The sequence below is a fragment of the Patella vulgata genome, chromosome 4, assembly GCF_932274485.2.
Source record: "Patella vulgata chromosome 4, xgPatVulg1.2, whole genome shotgun sequence".
Taxonomy (NCBI): domain Eukaryota; kingdom Metazoa; phylum Mollusca; class Gastropoda; family Patellidae; genus Patella; species Patella vulgata.
In genome coordinates, this window is record NC_065882.2 from 4521251 (window position 1) to 4548659 (window position 27409).

Below are 27409 nucleotides of genomic sequence, written 5' to 3' on the forward strand. Positions count from 1 at the left end.
TCTGAGATACGATTGTCCAGTTCCTCAATAATTGGAGTTGTCTCCCATAGACATATTTTTAGATTGAGTAAAATTGTTCCATTGGGACACAAACTGAACACCTTAGATCACTACAATCACTGATAAGGATGACATCGATGCGAGAAATATTAACTATTTCCTGCGACAAATTAAATTCTAAAACATTTTTTTTTATGTAGGCCTAATGGAAAAATAAATAAAGGCGTTTGACGTATTTGTAGGTAAACATTATTTTCTATTTAGTGTAAATGGGTATTAAAATGACTAAAAGGCAGCATTCCGCCCGAAGCAGTAACGTCTTATGTAAACAATGCATGCGCTATTCAGCCAATGATTGACGCCGCGTGCTGTGCACGTGTTAAGACAGTCCTCTTTGACAGAGATATTACTAGACTCGTAATTCTCTGTGAAACGATTGATTGGGACCTTGTAAATATTTTTTTGTAAAGAGTTCTCTATTTTCTTGATATTTCATCGATAACCTCGTTTTCTACTGCCACTGGGAATACCGAGGATGTCATCCCAGATCATCCACACGCCTGTCTGTCCATCAGGGGCGCGGCGACCCGTGATTTTGCATGAGGAACAATTAAGATCCCAAGATCCCACCCGGGCGCCTAATAATAATATATATTGTGTGTGTGTGGGGGGGGGGGGCTGGGCCCTCTCCTCAGTGCTGCCGAGTAATATTGGGCTGTGTGGGGCGCAAAAACTCAAAACCATGACGCAAAGCTCGCCATTGCACCCCTCTCACATATAGGTCCAAGCTGCTCCATTTTGAAGGCCACTTTCATCATGGACCTTACAATAGATTATCGATCCCGTCTATGGTCAGAGTTTTTATTTATATAAAAAAAACAAATTCCTAAAAATCTTGCTGGGATTGTTGCAATCTGGGATTGTTGAGCTGTTTATGGAGAACCCTGTGCTGTGCACCTATCGAGTTATTTAACGATTTTATTGCGGCCTTGGACCCCAATCACACACCGAGAAACCCGTAAACGCGATAGGTTACATCTTTGGGGGTTTCTGCAAGATTTTTCTTTGTGTTACTGTTAAACATTTCAATCGCTCTATAGTAGTAGCCTATTCCTGGGATTATGCCTTACAGTACAATGACCTAATCATCCAATCATCGTAAAGGGTAGAGAGAGAGAAATGGGGTTTAACGTCCACTCGACACAAACTAGGTCATTTCGGGACTAACATATGGTTAAATTTTATTTCAATAATTCGCTTGCGCGTAGGGTTCATTAGCAGTTAGCAGGAAACCGGAAAACCCGAAGAAAATCCACGAAGTTGGACAGACGACCCTACTCCTTGTCACGTACAACCGGGGAATCGAAACCACGCCAGTTGACGCAATGGCAGACCTTATGATGCCGCGCGTACGCCATCCACCCCCACCCCTGCGCATCGTAAAGGACTACAGGTGCAACATAATATCTATAACTATTGTTATGTCACCTATCAGGTACTATATGACGTCATGGTATATGGACACATATATATCCCTGGTGCATCTAGGTAATATCTCCTCCCTCTCTCTCTCTCTCTCTCTCTCTCTCTCACCTAACCATCCATATCTATAACTTTTGTTATGTCAACTCTTAGGTACTATATAACAACGTCACGGTGTATGGATACATATATCCCTCGTGCATCTAGGTAATATCTATAGTTAATGAGACCTTTACTGAAAATCGTTGAAACGCGTCAATACACCCATGCGGAGGATAAACGTGGTTAAGAACTATATTATTAAATATAAACAATTGAATAGTTATAGAGTAAATTATTTATTAATATAACAATGTAATAAGAAAGATAACAATGAGAGCTCGATTTTTATGTCTAATTGTTTTGTATTGAATTCACCAAGGCGTTTTTTGTTTCATTTATATATAGAGCATTATTTCTGTTTTGTGAGATGCCCATTTACATTGCCGGATGTAAGGGGTAGGCGTGGGACAAATGTTTCGGGCCCCCCGACATATTGGGTTGAGTACCGTGAGATTGTTTTTTAAATTTGAAAATATGAAGCCCACCCTCGAATCGCGACAAAAGCTGGTGAATTGATACGATTGACTGGCTATACCCACTCGGCAAACCTCAGCAGATTCCAGTACCCGACATCTAGCTAGATGTAGAGTGACGGAATCTGTCGAGGTTTGCCGAGTGTGGCTATACCCTTTTATTAGTGACTGTCTTTAAAAAGGACTTGGAACAACGGATGCTAAGTAGGTAAGACTTTCCGGCGTGTTTCCCCATGTCAGTGGTGCATGACCGAGGGACTGACAAGGACAGCTGTCTAGTCGTTCTGATGGGACGAAAAACCGAGACCCTGTGTACACATTGGCGTGCACGTAAAAGGTCCCTTGACAGTTGGAATTCGATATAAGAGTAGGCCGTAGTGCCGCTGTCTGGGCCTAAATTTCCCTCATAGCACACTGTATGGCGTATGCCCGTCTTCATTAGCCCAGTTTAGGAGCAAAACAGCAGGACGTTAAACCCCATATCATTTCATTTCTTTAATAAAATTTGCTGGACTGACTTCGTAATCGCTCGATTGATTTGTTAATTTCTAGCCTATTGGTGAAGTCGATGTAATTTCTAATCTGACGCATGTTGTCTGGGTTGTAAACAAGCCAGCAGTCACAGTCTGCTAATTCTGTTAATCACCAGACTACACAATATCTCGATCGAGAATAGAAAAATCAATCTTCCTCTAACAACAGAACACTTTTCTACGCCATTACTTCAACGAAAATTGTGATATTTGATACACAATTAACACCCATATTAAAGATACATTAGTTTAGATTTTAATAAAAAGTTGACCGTTCTTGATCTAACAGTTCAAATATAGATGTAAAAAAAAAGATGATAGAAAATTTCAGTCAAATTACTTTATTCTGAACAAAGTTATCACTGTTGGAAGTTTGGACTAGAAATAGGCGTCAGCTGTCTCCGCACCGTCTCCGAGAATTGCTGATCGTTTGATTGGCAGACGATAACTCCGCCCACATATTCTCGATTATTAAGTAACATTCTCAATGCCTGCGGTTCTCTCGATTGTCAGTCCTTTCATCTGCAGCCATTTAATGATTTAATTATTAAACGGGCGACAGTTTAAATCCAAGCCATCCGAGGGGCTTGGTCTTGTTATGTAAATACAGGTCTAATTTTTTTTTTTTTTTTAAATTTTTTTTTCGTCAATAAAGGGGTCCTTTATTATTTTATGATTTAATACTCTGTTACAGGATGGACAATATTTCTAGGGACAGAAACTCTTTTAAAAACAAAGTTGTATAAAACGTATTTGTAACCATTACAAAAATACGTAATCGTTTTTAAACAAGAGTTTACTTTTATATTAATTCATTCGAGTTGTTTTTGGTAAAAATACTGCATGGATGATATTTGATATATACAAAAAACAAACACGTAAATTTTCAAAACGTGGAAAGAGACATCAAATTTTGTGATATTTTTTTAGCACTAAATCATATATTTTGGGAATATTAATTATGTATCTATTATTTTTTTTTTATTTATCACAGCTAAAATACAAAACAATACTTAATGATAAAATCAACGACTAATATAATAATAAAATAAATATATGATTATGATATTCTACTAATTAAATTTCACAAGGATTTTATCATCAACAATTTCTATATATGGATTTAATTGATATAAAAGTTGAAATAGGCAGATTTAGCTCTTAACTAATGTATCTTTAAAGAAACATTTATCATTACGGTAGACATCGTTTGCCTGTCAAAACTGAACAATAAAATGTGCCCAAGTCTTATTATTGGATAATGGATTAGATCAGTACACCAATCCGATTAAAATACGGATCTATATTTCGTTTCGTTTTTACACTTTCGATGGCCTCTAATACATGTAGATCCTGCCAGTTGTAGTGGGAGGTCGCTTCAGGGGTCATACAGGCGGCTTTTGACCCTATGACGTCAGACATTGATTAATCAATCAGCTTTGACGTCTAGTGGTTTACCTACAGTTCCGTGCACCTCACGCCAAAAACTCGCCGAAACAGACCGTTTCACTGGCTAATTCCTCACATCAAGCACAAGCAAAACGCCTGTTATATAACAACTTTTCCAGATCCTAGTGCTGTGAAGACAGAAAAAATGAAATTTTGAACTATAAAAAACGAAACGAAATAGGATCTGTGTTGTAATCAGATTGATTCGCGACACATGGTTGACAGTAATGGAAGCTGTATGAATGGTGAAATCGATCTAGTAGATCAAGTCTATTAATCGCGACTACTGTAGTGAATAGCAATTAAAGCGACAAGTGTTGAGGGAATTGATCAGTGTATTATATATTATTTATAAAGAGACTGGTAAGGTATATCCCTAACAACACGGTATTGTTTTCATTGTTGAAGACGTATATTACTCTTCGTTTCGTTATATTGTTCCTGTAATTAACACTACTTCAATTTTACTCAGCCTTAGGCAGGTAAGTGGTGGTCTTTTTTAAACCTTGCACAATCCATAAGAGAGAGAGAGAGGGGGGGGGGGTAACGTTCATTTGTTTTTCGGGCATTGTTTTGATGCTTTTTATCTAATTTTATCCGCGTTAAGCCAGGAATAGCGTTTCTCCCGGTTCCCCCAAACCGTTAATGACACCTGCGCGCTAACCACGAGTCTACTGCTATGTTAGTATCGAAATGATCAAATGTATGTCGAGTGAGCGTTGTTTAATTTAGCTAACAATCAATGTTGTGATGTTTTATTGGAATAAGATCATTTTACAGATAACAAGGTTTACTTTGTTCATTCAATGATTTTTATTTGACGTGTTATTTTTCTGAATCGAATCAATAAGTAGTCAGTTCTAGACACAGTCAGAACCCGGGTGCAAATCCAGGCGTGGATCGCAAGGACAGCGTCTAATCCGGTGGTTCCCAACATGTTTTGCCAACGGCACGCCTTGTCACACATGAAAAAATAGCGGCACACCTGGCTAAATATATTTATGAAAAATATTTGAATTTTGCAAAATAAAAACATGACAAGTCATAGACGGCATACAACTGTAGACACAGACAAGTCATAGACACATGGAATGACTCAAACTAAATGACGATAAACACGGCTATGACCATACTTTATTGCAGTGTTTTGAATTTCATCAATCAAAAAGCTGGCTTCTTTAGTGAGAAATTTTCTCAGTGTGCTGTTCAAAATTTCGCGACACGCTTAAGAAGATCTCGCGGCATACTGGTTGAAAATCACTGGTCTGATCGTTGTGATGGACGAAACACCGAGGCTCGTATACACATTCTGGCTGTACTTTAAAGAACTCTGGCTGGACTTCGTAATAAGGATAGGCCATAACACCACTGCCCGGACAAAATTTCTCTTTATTAGCTCAGTCAGTGCAGACAAGTAGAACTTATACCCCATTTTACAAATCCTGGCATGTGTCGTGTAGAAATTTCGGGTTGATCGGAAATTTCCGTTAGTGACTGGGCCAGATATATAAGATTTCAAACGATTTAAGCGGAAATCGGCTTGTTTACAAATTTTACTTTAAATTTCGGCTTACTGTGTCGATAACAGAACGCAAACACAAAATGGACATAAAATTTCCAACGTACACTGACTGGCATCCAACAAAATAAAACATCACAAACAATCCCAAATGTCGCATGTCAATGAGTGCACGGGAGGACCGAGATTTTTCGTCCTATCAAAAGGACAAGATTCCTGTCCTATAGGCACCCGTCCTGCATCACCGGTAGAAGACGTTAAAATTCCAAGGAACCTTCTCGGTCAACACCGGGATAGAATCCGAGACCTCATGATTAGCGAGCCACCGCAGCTCCTTATCCCATAGCACCAACCATGCTTATGAAGACACGCGTGTGCCAACCATGCTTATGAAGACACGCGTGTGCCAACCATGCTTATGAAGACACGCGTGTGCCAACCGTTCTTATGAAGACACGGGTGTGCCAACCTTGCTTATGAAGAGATGCGTGTGCCAACCGTGCTTATGACGACACGCGTGTGCCATCCAAGCTTATGAAGACACGCGTGTGCCAACCGTGCTTATGAAGACACACATGAACCAACCGTCCTTACGAAGACGCACGTGCGCCAACCGTCCTTATGAAGACACACGTGCGCCAACCGTACTTATGAAGGCACACGTGCGTCTACCGTGTGCTAAGAAGGGAATTTAACCGGGGAACCTCCTTGGTCAGCAATGAGATTGAATCTAGGACCTCCTGACTCGTAAGTCAGTAATCCACTCATCAATAACGTGGTAGTGAGATGAGCTGTGATATTACGTTATGGTTGACTCAATAATTGATGTACAACAAATTCTATAATAGATGACAATGTAACAATAGATTTATAAGATGTCGTTTGATCGATCTATCGATTAATAATAATAAAACCATATCCAGATGTGTGATAATTATGGACATATTGATTCTAAAGACACCTTTAGTCTAGCTCAAAATACACCGTACGTGTTACTACAGGCGGTGTACGGGGGGGGGGGGGGGGATTTTAATAGACTTGTGCGTGAAACTTATGCGTCACTTCCGTGTATTCGGCACCAAAGAAGATCGCGCACTGGCCGTAGAGACTTGTGACAAGCACTGTGGTTGTGCTATTTTCAAAACTTTGACCCGGTTTCTTGCGGCCGGTCTGCGAGCTACCAAACCCTACGATACGTGCGTTTCCAAAACACACGTACGGCGGGTTGTGAAGCAGGATTTAAAGATGCATTATGTCAGGAAAGAGTTACACCCCTTCCGGAAATAAATCCCATAATTCATACATTAATAAGCAAACATGAATCGTAATTTCGAATAAAAACCGTAGACTGGTAGAGATCAGTTTTACAATAAAGAAAATAAAAAAAAAACTTAGGACCGTTGGATGCTAAACGGACAATGCAAATAAATTTTTCTGAAATGATAGCTTTTAAATTAATTTTATGGGCGTCAACATCTTGTTTTACCTCCCTAATTATGTAATGGCTATAGCCCCCACCCACTCGGCAAGCTACACGTATGTTTTGAGCCCCATTCTGATCTTTAATTTATTTTGAAGATAATCAAGATAAAATCGGAAGGGCGTTTGAGGAGATTTCACAATAATCTTGCAGTTAGAATATTATTGAATTCCGAATTTCACAGCCGTGAATAAATATTGCGCCAGATTCAGGTGTGTAATTATATACATTACCATGACAACCAGGTGATTTTATAGAAAACATATTGATTATACCAAACGGTTAAAAATATCAACAGAATCTATCCTTATAGTAACTGCACGTGTGTACGCGTAGCACAATAACCAACGCTATTGTTATTACTGGTCAGGTAGGAAGTTTTATTTTAATGAAAACTGATTTTATAAAAATATTAACTATTATATAGTCATTTGCATTTTTTGTACAATATATTTAAGTATTGAGAATTATGTGTTTGAAATTTGCGTTCTGTTGTTATATCCGTGGACATATATTTCATACATATACATCAGGACACGGAACGCCATTTACATAAATGTTATTATTTGATGGCTACAGAGATAACAACAGAACGCAAATCTCAAACGCATGATTCTCAATACTTAAATATATCAGATTCGTCGGTTCGCCAGAACGAACTTATATATTGTAAGAAATATGCCTTGACATCGAGAGTTTATTATGATCTGGGTAAGTTAATTAATGTCTAATTGATAATTTAGATAACATTTCAGGCCTAAAGAAAGACTTGTAATAAGCAGATTTTGCTCTTGCATAATGCATGTTTAAATATTTCAGATTCGTCGGTTCGCCAGAAACTGTTTTCACGACTTAATTCACGATAAAATGTACGCAGGTGTATTTTATTTTAATGTTGATTAAAGATGCATTATAGGCAAGAACAACACCTGCCTTTTGCAGGTCTTTATTCAGGGTTTAAATGTTACCTAAATTATTAATTAGACATTACTTAGCTTATCCAGACCATAATTAACACTCGATGCCATCGCTATTCTGCGATATTTGTGATGGATTTTGTTTTTCAAACCTCCTGGCAGTATCATAATAGGGAAGAAACCAATCGAAACTCACCGTCTAATAATAGGTTGTATTAATATTTAGATGTGACCGGCTTAAAACCCCATTATATCTCATTTCATTCCCGTTAACTATATATCTGATTCATTTACACTTAGACATTAAACATGATTCGGACGATATTGTTGTTCTAGTTTATTCAGCGAGAGAGAGAGAGAGAGAGAGAGAGTTTAACGTCCACTCGACACAAACTACGTCATTTCGCGGCTAACATATGGTTCAATTTTATTTCAATAATTCGCTTGCGCGTAGGGGTCTTTAGCAGTGGGAGGAAACCGCGGAGGACCCGGAGAAAACCAACGAGGTTGGACAGGCGAACCTACTCCTTGTCACGTACAACCGGGGAATCGAAACCACGCCAGTTGACTCAATGACAGACCTTATGATAGAGCGCGCACACGCTAACCATTCCGCACCCCCTACAAGCTTGGGATCAAAACTACCCTAGTTGACTCATTGACAGATCTTATGATTTAAAGCACACGCGTTAGACCACTCGACCATTCGACCACATTTATTAAAGGGACAATAACACTCTTGTTGGCTTGACAGTTCCAGAAAATAAAAAATAGCCTTATTCTAAGTACTAGATGTGTTAGTGTCCTAACTGTTGTGTAAATTATCCATTAAATCCTATTTTACTTGTCCAGAGGGTTCAAAAATATTTTTAAATCCAAGTCAAATCATTTAGTTGAACTTTTACAATTTTTTAAATTAGGTGTGCTAAGATAAAATTTGTATCATCAATTAATTGGAATATTGTAAAAAAGTACAATATGTTAACCAGAATAAAGATTGGGACATATTATTCAGTTACAACAAGAGTGGTATTCAGCCTTTAAGTATACTTACATTGTAGGTTATGATGACTGTTTTGGTGGTTAACACCTTTGTATTCAATTATTATATAATATTAATTAGCTTACCCGTAACTGTAATATATTCACAAACATATGATTAATAATTGACGAATATGTTATATATTATTATATATTATGTAGAGGCCTAACCAGTGTACGAAATGAAATGGGGTTTAACGTCCAATTGTTCTGCTCTGATGTGGCTAATGAAGACGGGCATACGCCATACAGTGTGCTATGAGGTAAATTTTGCCCGGACAGCGGCACTATGGCTGCCAAGGGATCTTTTACGTGCACATCAATGTAAACACGGGACCTCGGTTTTTCGTACCATCCGAACGACTAGACAGCTGTCCTTGTCAGGCTCTCCGTCCTGCACCACTCACAAGGGGGAAGCACGCTGGAAAATATGGATGAACTTTCTCGGCCAATGCAAGGATCGAACACCCGACCTCCAGGCTAGTTATCCAGCGTCTTACCCACCTAGCCACCGTGATCCCCGGTGTTGACCGGAAACCACGTCGGAAAATCCCGTTCAACCGTGTCTCCCTATAACCAGTGACTCCCTAACCAGTATACAGGTATTGGTTAATACTTCGTTTCGTGTTAAATTTTACTTTCGTTTTATGCTCCTTTAAAACCATGTCACACTTTGGACTGTAGATAATAGTCATCATCGGTATCTCCGGTGGCCTCATTCCGTTCCACACCCCTAATCGCTAGCTGGGATCCGGGGAAGGAGGGGAGAGGAAAGGGGGGGGGGGGCACGTATTCAATTTATCTGCCATTGATTATTCAATCTAATTAAATTACAGATCTATATTTCGTTTCGTTTTTTTCTCTATACCTTCGATTGCAGAACGAAATTTTGAACTATAAGAACCGAAACGAAGTAGGATCTGTGTTTTAATCAGATTGTTGATTTTTTTGTTATTTTTTATCGACCAATGAAAAAATCGTTGAATACTTAAAAACAGACATAAAGATGTCTTTTCCATTAAAGGGACAATAACACTCTTGCTGGCTTGACAGCTCCAGAAATAAAAAAATAGCCTTATTCTAAGTACTATGTGTTAGTGTCCTTCCTGTTGTGTAAATTGTCCATTAAATCCTATTTTACTTGTCCAGAGGGTTCAAAAATATTTTTAAATCCATGTAACATTTGAAAAGCTTTACGTCAGGCTTTTCAAATCATTTAGTTGAATTTTTCCAATTTTTTAAATTAGGTGTGTTAAGATGAAATTTGTATCATCAATTAATTGGAATATTGTAAAAAAAGTACAATTTGTTGACGAGAATAAAGATTGGGACATATTATTTAGTTACAACAAGAGTGGTATTGAGCCTTTTAAAAGATGTTTTAGGACATCTTTTTTGTGTGCATTTCACTTCTTTTATATTAAATTTCTTGCAAATTTTCTCATCGAGCGAACAAGCCGCCATATTGTTGTGAATGGACAAAATGAGGCCAAGACTGTTTTGTAAACTGTTTTTGATTGGTTCGTAGAATCGAGCTACGATCAAGAGCAGATAATTTGAATACGCGATTATGCCATGGATGCACGTAGGGTATAGTGAAGTAGAATGGAATGTGACCACTAGAGATGTGATAATGGTATAATAATATATTAATGAGTATACAGTTATTGTGTATATTATCAATATTTCGTTTCGTGTTATACTCATTTCGTTTTAATTTCATACGCAACCAAATCACGCCGAGGACTGTAATATTAATTGTAATATACCGATATTGGGTTTATTTATTAATATGATTTCCCACGTAACCATGGAATCACGCCAAGGACCATAATATTAATAACTCGGTGATATGTTATATAACGTTATGTAGAAACCAATTTGTTGATTTATAGTTGGTCATAACTCAGCTGACTAAAATTTGATATATGAAATTAAACCCCCGTGATCGCCATTTGCATTTTTCACACAATATATTGTTTCTCGGTTTGATCACCAATTGATCCTTTAACACTGAAGCCTACAGAAAGACTTGCAATAGGCAGATTTAGCTCTTAACTAATGTATCTTTAATTTAAAAAAAAAAAACAAACTAAAATATCAAATATGCGACGAAAATTCAATCGGATTTAAAGATACCCACGAAAGACTCTTATCCAAAAGATATAGGTGGCGCTGCAAAGCGAAATTTTCAATTCATCATATTGCTGTAAATACAGAACGGAATTGAACGATTTATTAAGTGATATTCAGATTCGGGATTCAACTTCCATAACATATAGTAGTTTGCAGGGAATTGAATTGACTCAAACGCCGATGAGCGGCTTTAACTGAATGAACACGGCATATAATAGTGAAGTATTTTGAAGTCCGGAAGTAGTCAAGAAGACCAGACCAAACTGGAAACAATGGTTATTGATCCATCATGCCGTATTATAGCCATAGACTATCCAGACACCAACATAACCAAGTGTTAGTTAATCATTACTTCGTTGTTATAGCATCTTCTGACAATATTACCAGCAGCTTGTACTTCTGAAATCCAAGTGGGAAATTATTTTAGCCCTGGGGGGTTGGATTGCCGAATGGTTAGCACGTGTGCGCTGTATCATAGGGTTGGTCATTGAGTCAACTGGCTTGGTTTCGAATCCCCAGTTGTACGTGACAAGGAGTAGGGTCGCCTGTCCAACCTCGTGGGTTTTCTCCGGGTCCTCCGGTTTCCTTCCATTGCTAAAGACCCCTACACGCAAGCTAATTATTAAAATAATTAAAATTGAACCATATGTTAGTCCCGAAATAATGAACAAGTTTGTGTCGAGCGGACATTAAACCCCATCTCTCTCTCTCTCTCTCTCTCTCTCTCTCTCTCTCTCTCTTTAAGGCCATGTTATTTTACACTGTGTTAGTGTGAAAGTATGTCAAATAAACAAACAATGATGACGTAATAGAAGTCAACGATCCGAAACCTCGGGCTTGGTGTCATTCCACCGATTCAATTATTCATTAGAACATCGTTAGTTTGTTTTCGATGATATTTTTAAATTTCTTTAACGAAGTGATAGGTATAATCGATAAATTCCCCGCCGATTGATCAAGAATGTGTCGTTATGGTTACTGGTTCAGTTGAGTAATACCGTTCTGTCATTTCTACTGTTGTCATAGTAACCAGATAAATAAACAAAACCGTGCGTGGATATGGCCATATATGGTTGATTTTGTTAAGTCGTCAAGATAGTTTTTAAATATTTATTGATAATATTTGCTCAAGAGGCTGAATAAACATAATTCGTTGTTTCAAATTGTGAAACCAATAAACAAAACCAAATAGTACCGGTATATCATGAAATGTTTGTTTATAATGAAACCATCAGACCAAGTACCACAGTAAATAAAAGTATATTGTAATCGTATTGTCAATGAAATCGTGAGCAATTACCTTCTGTAAATATTGGGAAATGTTTGTTTATATTGATGTATGCTTTTATTATTAGTTACAAAGTACGTTTCCTTGGCAGTGTACGAAAGGGCACTGAGATCAAATTTGCTGTGGCCCCACTTTTTATGATGAAACGGTTGTGGTATGCGTCTTAGGGGGGTAGGAGAGATCCACCATCAAGGCAAACTAAACATTTAAATCCCGGTAATTTCTGGCTTTATGTTTATTCGTAATCTGATTAAAACACAGATCCTATTTCGTTTCGTTTTTTATAGTTCAAAAATTTCGTTTTACTTGTCTTTACTACATTAGGACCTGGAAGAGTTATCATTGACGTGTTCTGGATGATGTGAGGAATTACCCAATGAAATGGTCTGTTACGGCGAGTTCTTGGCGTGCTCTGCACAGAACTGTGGGTAAACCACTAGAAACGTAGACTCGGGAATTTCTGGAGTCCACAATGACCGCTTTATATAAATGAGTATTTAGGGGAATACCAACTCCAACCCTTTTAAGAGGTAAAAGGTCAATTGTATCCAAGTTCAGTCTTCTAAAAAGGGTTAGGGTTATTAGTATTCCTCCAAATTCTCATTTAAATAAAACGGCCATTTTGGATTCCGGAAATTCCCGAACTTCCCCAACTACAGTTAGCATCTGCCAAATATGTTAAACTTAACGTCGAATACGTATATTCGCCACTTTGCCCCAAACACATTTAGTCATATAATAACTTAAGACACGGCGAATATTAGGAAAACTTGGAAATTTATCGGACATTAGCCAGAATACCATTAGAAAGAGAAGAATAGGGTTGCTAAGGAAACCACAGAAAGTTTATTTATTAAAAATGAAATGGGGTTTAACGTCCTACTGTTCTGCCCCGACTGGGCTAATGAAGACGGAGGGGGGGGGGTGCGGAATATGATTATGACCAAGTGCATTCACACGCACGCACCTGTTAAACCATTCGGCCAGCCTCAGTGTTTAGATAGTTTTCCCTATATCAGTTTTGGTGCCTAAGTGGACAAGAAAGTTCATCCAGATTTTCCGGCGTGGTTCCCCCTGGTCAGTGATGCAGGACGGATGGTTTGACAAGGACAACTGTCTAGTCGTTCGGATGGGACGAAAAACCGAGGTCCCGTGTACATATTGGCGTGCACGTAAAAGATCCCTGGACAGTTGGAATTCGATATAAGTGTAGGCCGTAGTGCCGCTGCCCGGGGAAAAATTTCCCTCATCGCACACTGTATGGCGTATACCCGTCTTCATTAGCCCAGTCGGAGCAGAACAGTAGGACGTTAAACCCCATTTCATTTCATTTCAAAACGGAGGTGAATGCACCACCACCCTTGCTAGATCCGCGCCTTTGGTTAATTAATCTATCTGTAGAATTGTAAGAACACATGTTAATTGCATGCCACTAGCGTTAAAACCCAACAATGAAACCATATGATTTTATTCCATGGATTGAAAAGGCGGCGCACAATCTGAAAGAAGCGCAAAAAACTCTAAAGCCATAACACAAAGGCCTGACGTGACGCCATTGTAACGGAGCCTTCATGTGAAACAAACGCGTTTTTAACACTTAACTTGCAACCTATTGTCCCATATCTAGCTCATGTAGTATTGTTTATGTCTGTTGTTTTAAACATGATCTTACATGTTTATAATTATAACACCACCACGATCTCGATATGAATATTTAAATATATATAGAGACGACCATAGAGAGACTTATAGATTACACCGTTAGTTGGTATATATAGACTGAACACGTAAACACAAGGTAGCTTAAGTCATTGTTGCCTGCCTTGGAGTATCGGTGACAGTGGATTGTTGTATTGATATTACTATTAGACATTGAAACAGGATAAAGCCCACTAACTACATCTATCTATCTATGTAAGTATTTGATTTGATTTTTATTTATTTTGAAACAACAACGAAAAACAAAACAAAACAACCGCTCGTAAACAAACAACCCGAAAACAACACACTGTCTAAAACCGATATGTCTGGGGTACTGCAGTATCATTGAACAGAGTTTATCGGTTATTTTTTTCATTAGATATCTCGCCTGTCTAACTTTAGTGGGTTTTCTGGGGGTCCTCCGGTTTCCTCCCACTGATAAATTATTGAAAGCGAATTATGTTAGTCCCGAAATGACCTAGATTGTGTCGAGTGGACGTTAAATCTGTCTGTCTCTGTCTCTCCCTGTCTCTCTCTCTCTCCCCCCATCTCTCTCTCTCTCAAAAGTAAATATCTCTACGTGAACCTACGTTGTAATTATTGTTGTAAAACAAGTAGACCTATCACCACGTAATGTGAGTATTTGTGTTGTGTCAGATTAGGTATTGTTTTTATCTGTATAAAGAAACACAACAGGTTGTGGATATTTCTAGAGAAACGATCGAGTACTTGTATTGTATTGTAATTATCTGAATACAATAGTTTTATTATATATTATATATACGCATTTCTTAGTAAAAGAGAGAGGGAGGGAGAGAGAGGGAGAGAGCGAGAGAGAGAGGGGTGGGGAGAGGTCAACGTCCACTCGACACAAGCTAGGTCATTTCGGAACTAACATATGGTTCAATTTTATTTCTATAGTCGAAAGTCACACCACTTGACTTAATGACAGACCTTACGACCCAACGCGCACGCGTTAACAAATTCGCCCCCTCCCGACAGAAGAAAGGGACTGGTACACTTGTTGTGACATATTCTTATATATATATATATATCGACTACGTATAGAACAAACCCAACGACTAATTGTGGTCACACCGATGGACCACCTGGAGGGAAAGGGGGTGGAGACAACGCGGGTGGGGATTAGATAATATAAATTACTGTATCCCCACTCCACACCTTTCAGTTACTACGTATATCATATGAAACTTGGTCCTTGGTTATAATCATAACATATCTTATATCAAGTCCATTGTTATCAAATATGTATGAATAATAACACGAACATAATAATCCGCCATTGTTAAACCATTTGTCTAGGCTATCAACTGACTAACTAATGAAGGCCTTTTGTTAGAGCGGAGACATGACCCCAGGTAGATAATCAATATAGAATAAAACTATTCATAAACGGGATTATTTTATATACTCCAGTAATACACGATTTGTCAATTATTAAAATGAAAGTAGAGTGTTATTGTCAGTTTAACAATAGGTGTGGGATATTATTTTATTTATCAGTAAAGCTGCATTAGATCGACTGAATTGTGGCTTATGCACAAAACGTAATTATTGTCTGGGGCTATTCTCATATTTAACAAAGGAGCCACGGTGGCTCGGTGCGTATGACGCTGGATTACTGACACGGGGCCCCTAGGTTTAATTCCAGTCTTGGCCGAGATTTAACAGGCAGATGTCCCCTCAACAATAGTCCCAAGACCAGGGGAGGGGGGGGGCGAGTAAAATTGACTAGTCGTTATGATGGGACAATAAACTGAACTGGATGGCATCACGTTAAAGATGCCCTAAAAGGCACATATGTATTATAGTATTCAAAACTTAACCTCGAGCGATTCATTTTACAATTATATAATTATATTTCTATGATATATGGTCTAATGCTCTAATGTTTGTCCCCGGCTTCTACGCTCATGCGTTACACCCCATTTTATTTCATATTTAGCCACCATACAGCCTAATCAGCTAAACATAGAACAGCTTACACGATCCATAATATCCAAACGAATGAAACTATTATTAAATGATTAAAGGGAAAGCAGCTTGTTATTGTATATCTAATGGTATATAGTCAGGTGTTAATTGACTTTCAGGTGAACAGGTGTATTTTATGATTTTTACACCTGTTACACATTGAATTGATTACCAGAGTGTGCTAAGTGGTAAAAGATAATTAACATTGTTGTAAAATGCTTATTAAGCAGAATATGGATCCAAACTAAGTTTTATAACCGGGTTGTTTTTCTGGCGTTTCTATAGTAATTCTAGTCTAGTAAACTTTCTACCATGTTATACAGGTAAATGCTATAATCTAGTAATCTTTCTATCATTTTGTATGAGTAATTGTTCTATTGTAGTAATCTTTCTACCGGTTTTTTTTAGGAGTAAATGCTGTATTCTAGTAATCTTTGTACCATTTTGTACGAGTGAATGCGCTGTCATTTTGTACGAGTAAATGCTATATTCTAGTAATCTTTCTACCACTCTTTAGGAGTAAATGCGGTATTCTAGTAATCTTTTGTACGAGTAAATGCTATGTTATTGCTATCATTCTGTACGAATGAATGATAAAGGAGAGTGTTCGTGCTGATATTTTATATGGGTTATTATTGTATAATGGCTAGCTAGTAATCGTTTCGATATTTTGCACTGAGAAATTGATTTACGCAAGTAAACTTCCCGAGGTTTGATTGAATGAAATGCTGTAGGTTAGTATTGATGCTGAAATTGTATAGGCTAGTAATCTAGATTTTGTACGAGTAAATGACGTAGGTAAGTAAACTTCCCGAGGTTTTATTGAATGAAATGATGTAGGCCAGTATTCAAGCTGAGATTGTGTAAGTTGTATATCCTAGTAATCGAGATTTTACACCACGAGTAAATGATGTAGGCCAGTAATCTTGTCGGTGATTGTATACGAGTAAATGATGTAGGCCAGTTGATGTTGTATACGAGTAAATGATGTAGGCCAGTAATCTTGTCGGTGATTGTATACGAGTAAATGATGTAGGCCAGTTGATGTTGTATACGAGTAAATGATGTAGGCCAGTAATCTTGTCGGTAATTGTATACGAGTAAATGATGTAGGCCAGTTGATGTTGTATACGAGTAAATGATGCAGGCCAGTAATCTTGTCGGTGGTTGTATACGAGTAAATGATGCAGGCCAGTAATCTTGTCGATGACGTATACAAGTAAATGACGCAGGCCAGTAATCTTGTCGGTGGTTTTATACGAGTAAATGATGCAGGCCAGTAATCTTGTCGGTGGATGTATACGAGTAAATGATGCAGGCAAGTAATCTTGTCGAGTGAATTATTTAGGCCCTTGCTGGTAAATGATATAGACAAGGAATCTTTACGAGATTGTGTGCTAGTACATAATAAGTTAGTAATCGTGCTATGATCACAAATTCCTCATGGAAGAATTATGACAAATGTATTTACACTTAGCGATGTTTGTGCAGTAATCGAAACTCAACAATCAATAAATCAATAAGATATAGGAATTTATTTCCGCAACATTTTTGATTATGAAAAGGATTATTATTCATTCATTGATTTTATAAAAAAAATGACTTCATGTTTGATCGATGATACAATTAAAATATATCGACATTTACTTCAATACGTGGATAAATTAATATACAGATAGATAAATTAACCAAAAGCGCGGATCTAGCAAGGGTGGTGGTGCACTCACCTCCGTTTTGAAATGAAATGAAATGGGGTTTAACGTCCTACTGTTCTGAACCGACTGGGCTTATGAAGACGGACCTACACCATACAGTGTGTCGTGAGGGACATTTTGCCCGGGCAGCGGCGCTACAAGCTACTCTTATATCCAATCCTAACTGTCAAGTGTTCTTTTACACAGGAACTCCTTTTTCGTCCCATCCGAACGACTATACGTTGTCCCTTGCCAGACCCTCCGTCCTACACCGATGACAAGGGGGAACCACGCCGGTAAATCCCGGTAAACTTTCTGGGTCAGCACTGGCATCGAATACGGGATCTGTAGGTTAGCGAGCCAACGTCTTTCTGGGTCAACACAGGGATCGACTATGAGACCTGTAGGTTATCGCGCCAACGCCCTACTCACTCGCGTCACTGACGTCCCTTTTGTCTGTGAATTAGAGAGAAAATGGTTGAACTACATAGCGTGAAGAATCGGGAATCGGAAATCAGATTTCAATGGCGTGCATTTTAAAGAACCCTTGGCAGTTGTAAATCGAAGAACAGTAGGTGGAAAGGCACCTTTCCGAGAAAAATTCTCCTACCTCGATTTGCACATGTTACTATATAATTAAAATTCCCATGATGTTGTCTCAAATGTGGAAAGAGAGGGAAATGCTGTTTAACATCCACGCGACACAAGCTAGGTCATTTTGGGAGTGGGACTAACAACATGTTTGAATATTATTAAAATAATTCGATTGAGCGCAGGGGTCTGTAGCAATGGGGAGAAAACCAGGGGACAGGCGACCCTACTCCTTGTCACGTACAACCGGAGAATGGGAACCACGCTACTTGACTCAATGGCAGACCTTATGATCTAACGCACACGCGTTAACCATTCGACCACCCAACAACGATTTCTGAAATGGAATAAGATTTAACCTGATCCTCATCTGCACCAACCGAAAAGGGGCATACGCCATGCACACCAATAAGACGATTTTTTTGTCCCATCTGAAGTACTACGCGTCTTTTCCCAACCAGACTCTCCGTCTGGCACCTCTAACAAGGGGGAAAGCAGGCTGGAAAATCCGGACGACATTTCTCTGCCAACACGGGATCACTATGCAGATGGGCGAGCCACTGTCATGCACCATAACTCCATTTGGCTTCTCCATAATCATTTACCAATGAACCCCACGCACCTCTGCCTACGAGTACTTATTCAGCGAATTTAATGTTTTTGCGCTTTTTATTGACCATGAAATAGTATAATATAAAATCCATTGTTTCCCCAGTTGACAACTGACATGGAGTCAAAGTGGATAAATACATAATATTATCTCATTATTATCTCAATATTATCCCTGGATTAGGACAATAGATGGAATCCATGGTAGCAAAATAATACAATGGGGCAGTGTAAACAAAGAAACAGAGAGAGCGAGAGAGAGCGAGAGCGAGAGATTAACGTCCACTCGATACAAACTAGGTCATTAACATATCGTACTTTGCAGTGGAAGGAAACCGGAAGTCCCGGAGAAAACCGATGAAGTTGGACAGGCGACCATGCTCTTTGTCACGTACAAACATGTGAATTGAAAGCACGCCAATTGACTCAATGACAGACCGAACACGCACGCGTGCAACCATTCGGCCACCCAACGGGCTAGATCTATTCTTCGTCAAGGTCGCCGAGATGTTATTAAGTCTAGGGCACGTGATTATTGGCAACATCGGAGGTGGTGTGAGTAGAACCGTGACGTAATTAAACCTAATGAATATGTTTCAGCTGTCATGGTTGGTTGAGTTATTTTCTCATGCAGTCAGCGCATGCGTTCTAGCCCAAAATCCCATTTTCACTCCGTTTTCACTGTTTCAGTGTTTACCAGGCCCGTAGCCAGAGGTGGGCAAGGGCGAACAAAAAATTGTCTGCGTTCGCCGCTGGTATAGCAGCTAACCAATGCGATCGTGTGTGACAACAGGTGACATTTCTAGATGATATATTAATGGATATTAATTTTATACACAAAGGTAGAAATAAAACATGTGGTCTGTTGTTAAAACTCCCAGTAGAGTTATAAACATATATATTAATGACGATTCGAGACAAGATCCGATGGTATGGTACCACATTACCAACTATCATCTAGCAAAGTACCACATTACCAAATTAACAATTAACAAATTACTTTATTATCACTGAAAGCCGCTGATGGTCATTTGAGGGATTTGACACGGGGGAGTCACGGTGGTTCGGTGAGTAGGATTGTAGCTCATCAACCAGGAGATTACAAGTTCGATTCTGGTGTTGGCCTAGAAAGAGCCCCATGATTTTCCAGTCTGGGTTCGTCATTTGAGGAATTTTGAAAGGGGATCGAGAGCCACGGGGATTCAGTAAATATGGCAGTAGCTGATGAACCAGGCTGTCCCGGGTTTGATTCTGGTGTGTGCAGCCTGGTTTCTCATTCGTGTAGGGCCTAGTGTAGCGCCAGGTTGTTCGGTTGGGACAAAACGTGTTGCAGACCGGAATAAGATTAGGCCGTATATATTGCCACTGTCCAGGCAAGAATTTTCGTTATAGCACACTGTATGGCGTTTGTCTTCTCATTATGCAGTAAAACGTTAAGGGGCAGTTACTGCTCGACAGTATTTTAAAAAATCTCATTTCTGGTAGCACTATCAGCTATTTTAAAATGCATATTGTCGAGCAGTGCCCCCCCCCCCCCCTTAAACAATATTTCATTTTATTTTGTATGAATGCAGTGGGGTTTAACGTTCTACGTTTTTTGCACCAATCGTGTTAACGAAGATGGGCACACGCCAGGCAGTGTTCTGCTAGGGTAAGTGTGCCAGGACAACATTTGAGTTCCAACTGTCAAGGGTTCTTTGACGTGCACACCACTGACAAGGGAAAAACACATTGGGAAATCCCAGGGAACTTTGTACAGCTAAACCTTTAATGAAGGGTTAGCGCTAAATGATAAGGCTAGCTTAATTTTTCGTCATAGGTCACTAGGTGTAAACGGGGCTAACGTTAATCCCAACTCTGGGCCAGCCCTAACCCTGGGCCTAGCCCCAATGCTTACCCTAACCTACAATCTCCCCAACAATCACGTGCCCTAACCTTATTTACATCTCAACGACCTTAACAAAAAATGAGCTGACCTTAGCAAATAGATTTATTGAGTCAGTGAACGTATTGACACCGTATAATCGATTAAAATCATGTATCGCCTGATCAACTAACGTTTGTCTATCTACCCCACACAACCTTATATTGACCTGCTATATACACGCTGTTCATTTCCTGGCTATTAATTATTACCACTGCAATTACCAGATGGTATTTAATTACAGGTAATTACTATTAATATCGACGTCACATTCTCATTCATTATACCACCGTGTTTAATTAAAAACACACACGAGAGAGAGATAGAGAGAAAGAGAGAGAAAGAGAGAGAGAGAGAGAGGGGGGGCACAAAATAGCTAAGAGAATGTTCTTATAACTATTATGAGCATAGATCCTGTCTTAAATCTGCCACAGGTCATTGATGGTGACCTATACATTTCTAGGGAAGGCTCACACTGATCAGCAGTGAATATTCGCTAGGCCGCTACAATCACTGATATAGAGCGCCAAATATTAACTTTTCCTCCGACAAATTAAATTCTAAACATTTTTGTTGTGTATTAGAAAAATAAATAAAGACTTTTGAAGTATTTGTAGGTAAAAATTATTTCTTATTTAGTGTAAATGGGTGTTGAAATGAGTAAAGGTCGCCATTCTGCTCGAATCAGTAACGTCTTATGTAGACATTGCCTTGACGTCAGTGGCGTATGGCCGTCCGCCCAGTAGGAGCAGAACAGTAGGACGTTAAACCCCATTCCATTCATTCATTCATTCATTTGTGCACTTGGCCATTGGAGGTTAATATTGCTTCAATATCAACCCTTAATGAAATGAAATGAAATGGAGTTCAACGTCCTACTGTTCTGCACCGACCGGGATAATGAAGACAGACATTCACCATACAGAGTGCTATGAAGGGCATTTCCCCGGGATAGTTCTATCGTTTAGACGAATTAATTAATTTGTTTAAACGAATTAATTAATTTTTTTTAAGCGAATTAATTATTTTTTTTAAGCAAATTAATATCTCTTTCAAATGAATGAATATCTCGTTTAAACGAATGAATATCTTGTTTAAACGATATAATATTTCGATATACTGAATTAATATAAGAGTGATGTAATAATTATATAAGAGTGGAATCGTGCACTTAGGGACTCCGTAGAATAGCCATCTTAAAACAGTTGCTGTGGGAGATATAACACGGAGGTTTGTTAGTTCCTGTAGTGGGAGGTAGAGTGGGGGTCATTGGGTCACGTAGAATAGGGACTCCGTAGAATAGCCATCTTAAAACAGTTGCTGTGGGAGATATAACACGGAGGTTTGTTAGTTCCTGTAGTGGGAGGTAGAGTGGGGGTCATTGGGTCACGTGGTGTGGCTTCCTACGCACAAAAGAATTATTTAATTAAAATAGAACCGTGTTAGTCGCTTGGGTTGTGTCGAGTGGACGTTACACCCCCCACCCCTCTCTCAATTTTGACCAGACGCCAAACCCTATACCATAAGACTGTGTTTTGAGCAGACTCGAAACCCTATAATGAGAGTTTGTAAATAAGAGCCAGACAATTACTAAATAATTCCCTTTATTCATTCTTTGTCCTTGTTTTATCATTTCAGTTTTTAACGAAACGTAATTAAAATGGCTAATCTTACACAGTTGCAAAATGAATTGAATAGTAAAGCCAAGAAACAGAAAGTTAACACAAAAGACCCGGTGGAGAAAGTCAAACTGGCTCTGTTAGGTCGAGGTCCAGCCGGTATAAAAAATCTCTCAAGGTAGGTTCAAGTGACAGCTCATACAATCTGATTCAAATACATATCTATATTTCGTTTCGTTTTTTTATACTTTCGATGGCCTACACTACATGAAGATCTGACAAGTTATAGCGATAGGTCACGTCAGGGGTCATACTAGCGGATTTTTACCTTCTGACGTCAGATATTTGATTACTAATCGCCGTTGATGTTTCTAGCGGGTTACCCACAGTTCCGTGCACCTCACGCCAAAAGCTCGCCGTAACAGACCGTTTCATTGACTAATCCCCCACATCATCTAGAACGCAGCTTATATAACAACTCTTCCAGGTCCTAGTGTAGTAAATACAAGTAAAAGGTCCACTCGACAAAAGCTAGGTTATTTCGGGACTAACCCATGGTTCAACTTTATTTCAATAATTTGCTTGCGCGTAGCGGTCTTTAGCAGTCGGAGGAAACCGGAGGACCCGGAGAAAACTCACGAGGTTAGACAGGCGAGCCTATTGTCACGAAACAACGCCAGTTGACTCAATCGCAGACCTCATGATACAGCGCACACGTGCTTACCATTCGTCCCCCTCCCCCCCATTGATCAAATCAAGAGCTCACTATGAGCTGCATTTTGATTAAAACACAGATCCTATTTCGTTTCGTTTTTATAGTTCAAAATTTCGCTTTACTTGTCTTTACTACACTTGGATCTGGAAGAGTTGTTATTTAACTCGTGTTCTGAATGGTGTCAGGAATAAGCCAATGAAACGGTCTGTTACTGCGAGTTTTAGGCGTGTTTTTCACGGAACATCAATGCTGATTGGTTAATCAAATGTCTGACGTCATAGGGTAATAAGTCGGTCTTTTGACCCCTGACGTGACCTATCGCTATAACTTGTCAGGTCTTCATATAGTGTAGGCCATCGAAAGTATAAAAAACTAAACGAAATATAGATCTGTATTTTAATCAGATTCCGTGACAGAAAGAGCGTATTATTTTATATAACGAAAACTTACCAATATGATGGTGTATTTCCTTTTTACAAATAGTTTTATATGATTTGAGTTTCTGAAATGTTTTATTCATGTTTTTCTATGGTTTTACTTCCGTTTCCGTTTAACAGATGGTTTCGGATAATGGATGATGACAGGAATCAGAAACTAACACTAGAAGAATTTAAAACTGGTATGAGAGATTTTGGTTTACATGATGTTACCGATGCAGAGTTTAAGGAGGTTTTTAATAGATTTGATGAAGACGGAAGCGGAAGCATTAATGTCACAGAATTCTATCAGAAAATGAGGGTAAGGGTTCCGCCTAGATTTAACTGGACTATTTGCAACTTGCGATGACCAAGAAACGAAATGAAATGTGGTTTAACGTCCTATTCTTCTGCGCCGACTGGGCTAATGAAGACGGGTATACACGCCATACCGTGTGTTATGAGGGCAATTTTTCCCAGATAGCGCTACGGTCTACTCTTATGTTGAATTCCAAATGCCAAGGGTTCTTTAACGTACACGCCAATGTTTACACGGGACCACACTGGTTTTTCGTCCCATCTGAACGACTATACGTTGTCCCTTATCATGCCCTCTATCCTGCATCACTGACAAGGGGAAACCACGCCGGAAACGTTAAACATACATTATGCAAGAGCTAAATCTACCTATTGCAGGTCTTTCTTTAGGCCTGAAATGTTATCTAAATTATTAATTAATTAACTTGTCCAGACCATAATTAACTCTCGATGTCATCGCTAGCCTACGATATTTACTGGATTACGATCAGATTTGCTGGTCAACTTTCATTCGTGATTTAATCATGAAATGGATAATCGAGACTATGTTGTTTATCGTACCGACTTTAGTAATGATGATCGAGGCTCCGTCGAAAATTCATTCGCTAAAATCTCGGTTCAGAGTGAATCAATTTGACTGAAATTTTCAGTAAATTACCTTTACATTATCTGGTTTTTAACTATTATAGTGAGAATTGCCAGCTCTTTATCTAATCTCCCATGATATATATCTTTAAATCACTCGGGATATAGATTGCATATGAAGAGTCCAGGGGAAGAACGATCTAAGTCACATTTTTGTCTTTTCGCATAAAAGGTAAAACAGACTTTGGACGAGAATGCTTGACGCGAAGAGAACAACGAGTGGATTTAAATACAACTTCAAAATGATGTTTAATACGAATCATAATTACCAGTACAACAACTGACTTCAACTTTTCAGCCTATTAAGGTCAAATAAAAACGATGGACTTGTATTTCAGAAGGGCTTTGGTTCGATGGTTAAATCAAGGGTACGGTGGACTTCTATTTGTCCGGGAGGCCATTTCGGCTTGGTTCATAGTGACTCCGATCGTTTTTACCTGAAATTGATTGTTCCACAGAAAGCTTATGCTAGATGGCGCCATTAATTGGGGATCGTTGAAAAGGTGACTTAGATCGTTCTTCCCCGGGGCTCTTCGTATACATGTATGCGTTTTTATTTCAGCCAGCAATGTCACAGAATCGTATGAATATAGTTTGTCAAGCGTTCAATAAATTCGATAAGTCTGGAGATGGGGTGATTACAACTGAAGATTTAGGGGAATACGACATCTCCCACCATCCTAAATATTTAAATGGCGAATGGAAACCAAAACAATGCCTTGAAGAATTTTTAAAATCATTTGAATCTGATAAACACGTAGATGGAAAGGTATGTTATAAATGAATTGAAATGACATGGCGTTTAACGTCCTACTGTTCTGCTCCGACTGGGCTAATGAAGACTGACATACGCCATACAGTGTGCTTTGAGGGTAATTTTGCCCGGACAGCGGCACTATGGCCTACTCTAATATCGAATTCCAACTGTCAAGAGATCTTTTACGTGCACGCCAATGTATACACAGGACCTTGGTTTTTGGTCCCATCCGAATGACCAGAAACTGTCCTTGTCAGACCCGCCGTTACAACTGACAAGGGGGAATTACATGGGAAAATCCAAGAAACGTTCTCGGCCACTATTGGGAGCGAGGCCTAGACCTCCTGGCTGGCTAGCTAGCAAGCGCCTTACTCGCCGAGCCACCACTGCTCCTGAGACCTAGCGTTATACTCGCCAAGTCACCGTGGATCCTTGTAAATGCTAGCATAGTTTTCTAAAAGTAGCGAAAGTGATGTCCATGAAGGGAATATTCTTAAATATGCCAATAAGAATGATCAAGAGAGACCCTACTACTTGTGACGTACAACTGGGGAATCAAAACCACGCGACTCAATGACAGACTTTATGATACTGCGGTCAAGCGCTAACCATTCGCCCATCCCCACCCGAAATCGTAGAAACCCTATGGATTAACCCGTGTTAATAGGCTCTAATCCCTGATTTACAAGCTAAGACCCCCCCCCCCCCCACCCTCCCTCCCAAACTTCCTATAGCAAAATGGAAATACCAATGCCCAGGCAAAAATCTCTTAACTAATTCCACTCCCCCACATTCTCCTTCAATCTGTTTCACAGAGATCTCTTAATATCCCTGTTACCTATTTCGACACGTGACGTCACATCACGCGGCGTCAATCATTGGCCCAATAACGCGTGCATTGTTTACAAAAGACGTTACTGATTCGGACTAAATGGTGAATTTTACTTATTTTAATACCCATTTACACTAAATAGGAAATGATTTTTACCTACAAACAATTCAAACGTCTTTATTTATTTTTCTAATAAATGAAAAACATGTTTTATAATTTAATTTGACGGAAGAAAAAAGTTAATATTTGGGACTCATTAAGTCGCATCGATGTCATCCTTATCAGTGAATGTAGCGGCCTAGCGAAAATTCACTGCTGATCAGTGTGCTTCCCCTTCTTCAAGCGTCCTAATTCCACTTATAATCGGAGATATTTAATTCTCAAGAAATAGAGAGAGAAATGGGATTTAACGTCCACTCGACACAAACTAGGTCATTTCGGGACTAACACATGGTTCAATTTTATTTCAATAATTCGCTTGCGCGTAGGGGTCTTTAGCAGTGGGAGGAAACCGGAGGACCCGGAGAAAACCCACGAATTTGGACAGGCGACCCTGCTCCTTGCCACGTACAACCGGGGATTCGAAACCACGCCAGTTGACTCAATGACAGACTTTATGGTACAGCGCGCACGTGCTAACCCAACCTCCCTACTCGCAAAATACTATGTTGTACTGGGTTGTATAAATTTCAACTTTTTTTTTTATTTTCATATTACATCCATTAAGAACAGTATATAAAACATACACATACATCAATAAAACTATATTTTACATGGAATAATATATTGGAATAACATGATATAATGAAATGGAAATATAATGAGATATATACATGTTCCAGCAGAAAAATAGACTAGGCATGAAAAGAATTAGACCCGACAGGTGCTCCCCTTTACTCAAAAACATGATATGTATACATATGTCTAATGGTGTGATATTTTCCTTCATTCTTCAGGTTACTAAAGACGAATTTATTGCCTATTATTCTGCTTTAAGCTGTAGTATCGACGAAGATTCCTATTTCGATCTGATGATGAGAAAAGCATGGGGTTTATAGGCAGGTTTTCTTTTATATAAAGCACGCATTTCATATTATGGCGTCATTACGTTCGGGAAGTGTCTAAAGGGACGCCACTCTTGTTGTATAAAGCGGGATCAGACCACCTGTATTT

General features: G+C 39.0%; 1 long non-coding RNA gene across 3 annotated transcripts; it reads left to right on the forward strand.

Moving 5' to 3' along the window:
- The first annotated feature begins 4393 nt into the window (after positions 1-4393).
- On the forward strand, positions 4394-27294 carry LOC126817407 (uncharacterized). Of its 3 annotated transcripts, none has more exons than XR_007678994.2 (5): positions 4394-4521; positions 22573-22731; positions 23826-24006; positions 25210-25416; positions 27193-27294. It is a non-coding gene; the product is annotated as an uncharacterized LOC126817407 (long non-coding RNA). The 3 variants fall into 3 exon arrangements; XR_007678995.1 differs by lacking the exon at positions 4394-4521 and adding an exon at positions 7296-7408; XR_007678993.2 differs by lacking the exon at positions 4394-4521 and adding an exon at positions 14158-14334.
- Positions 27295-27409: the final 115 nt, after the last annotated feature.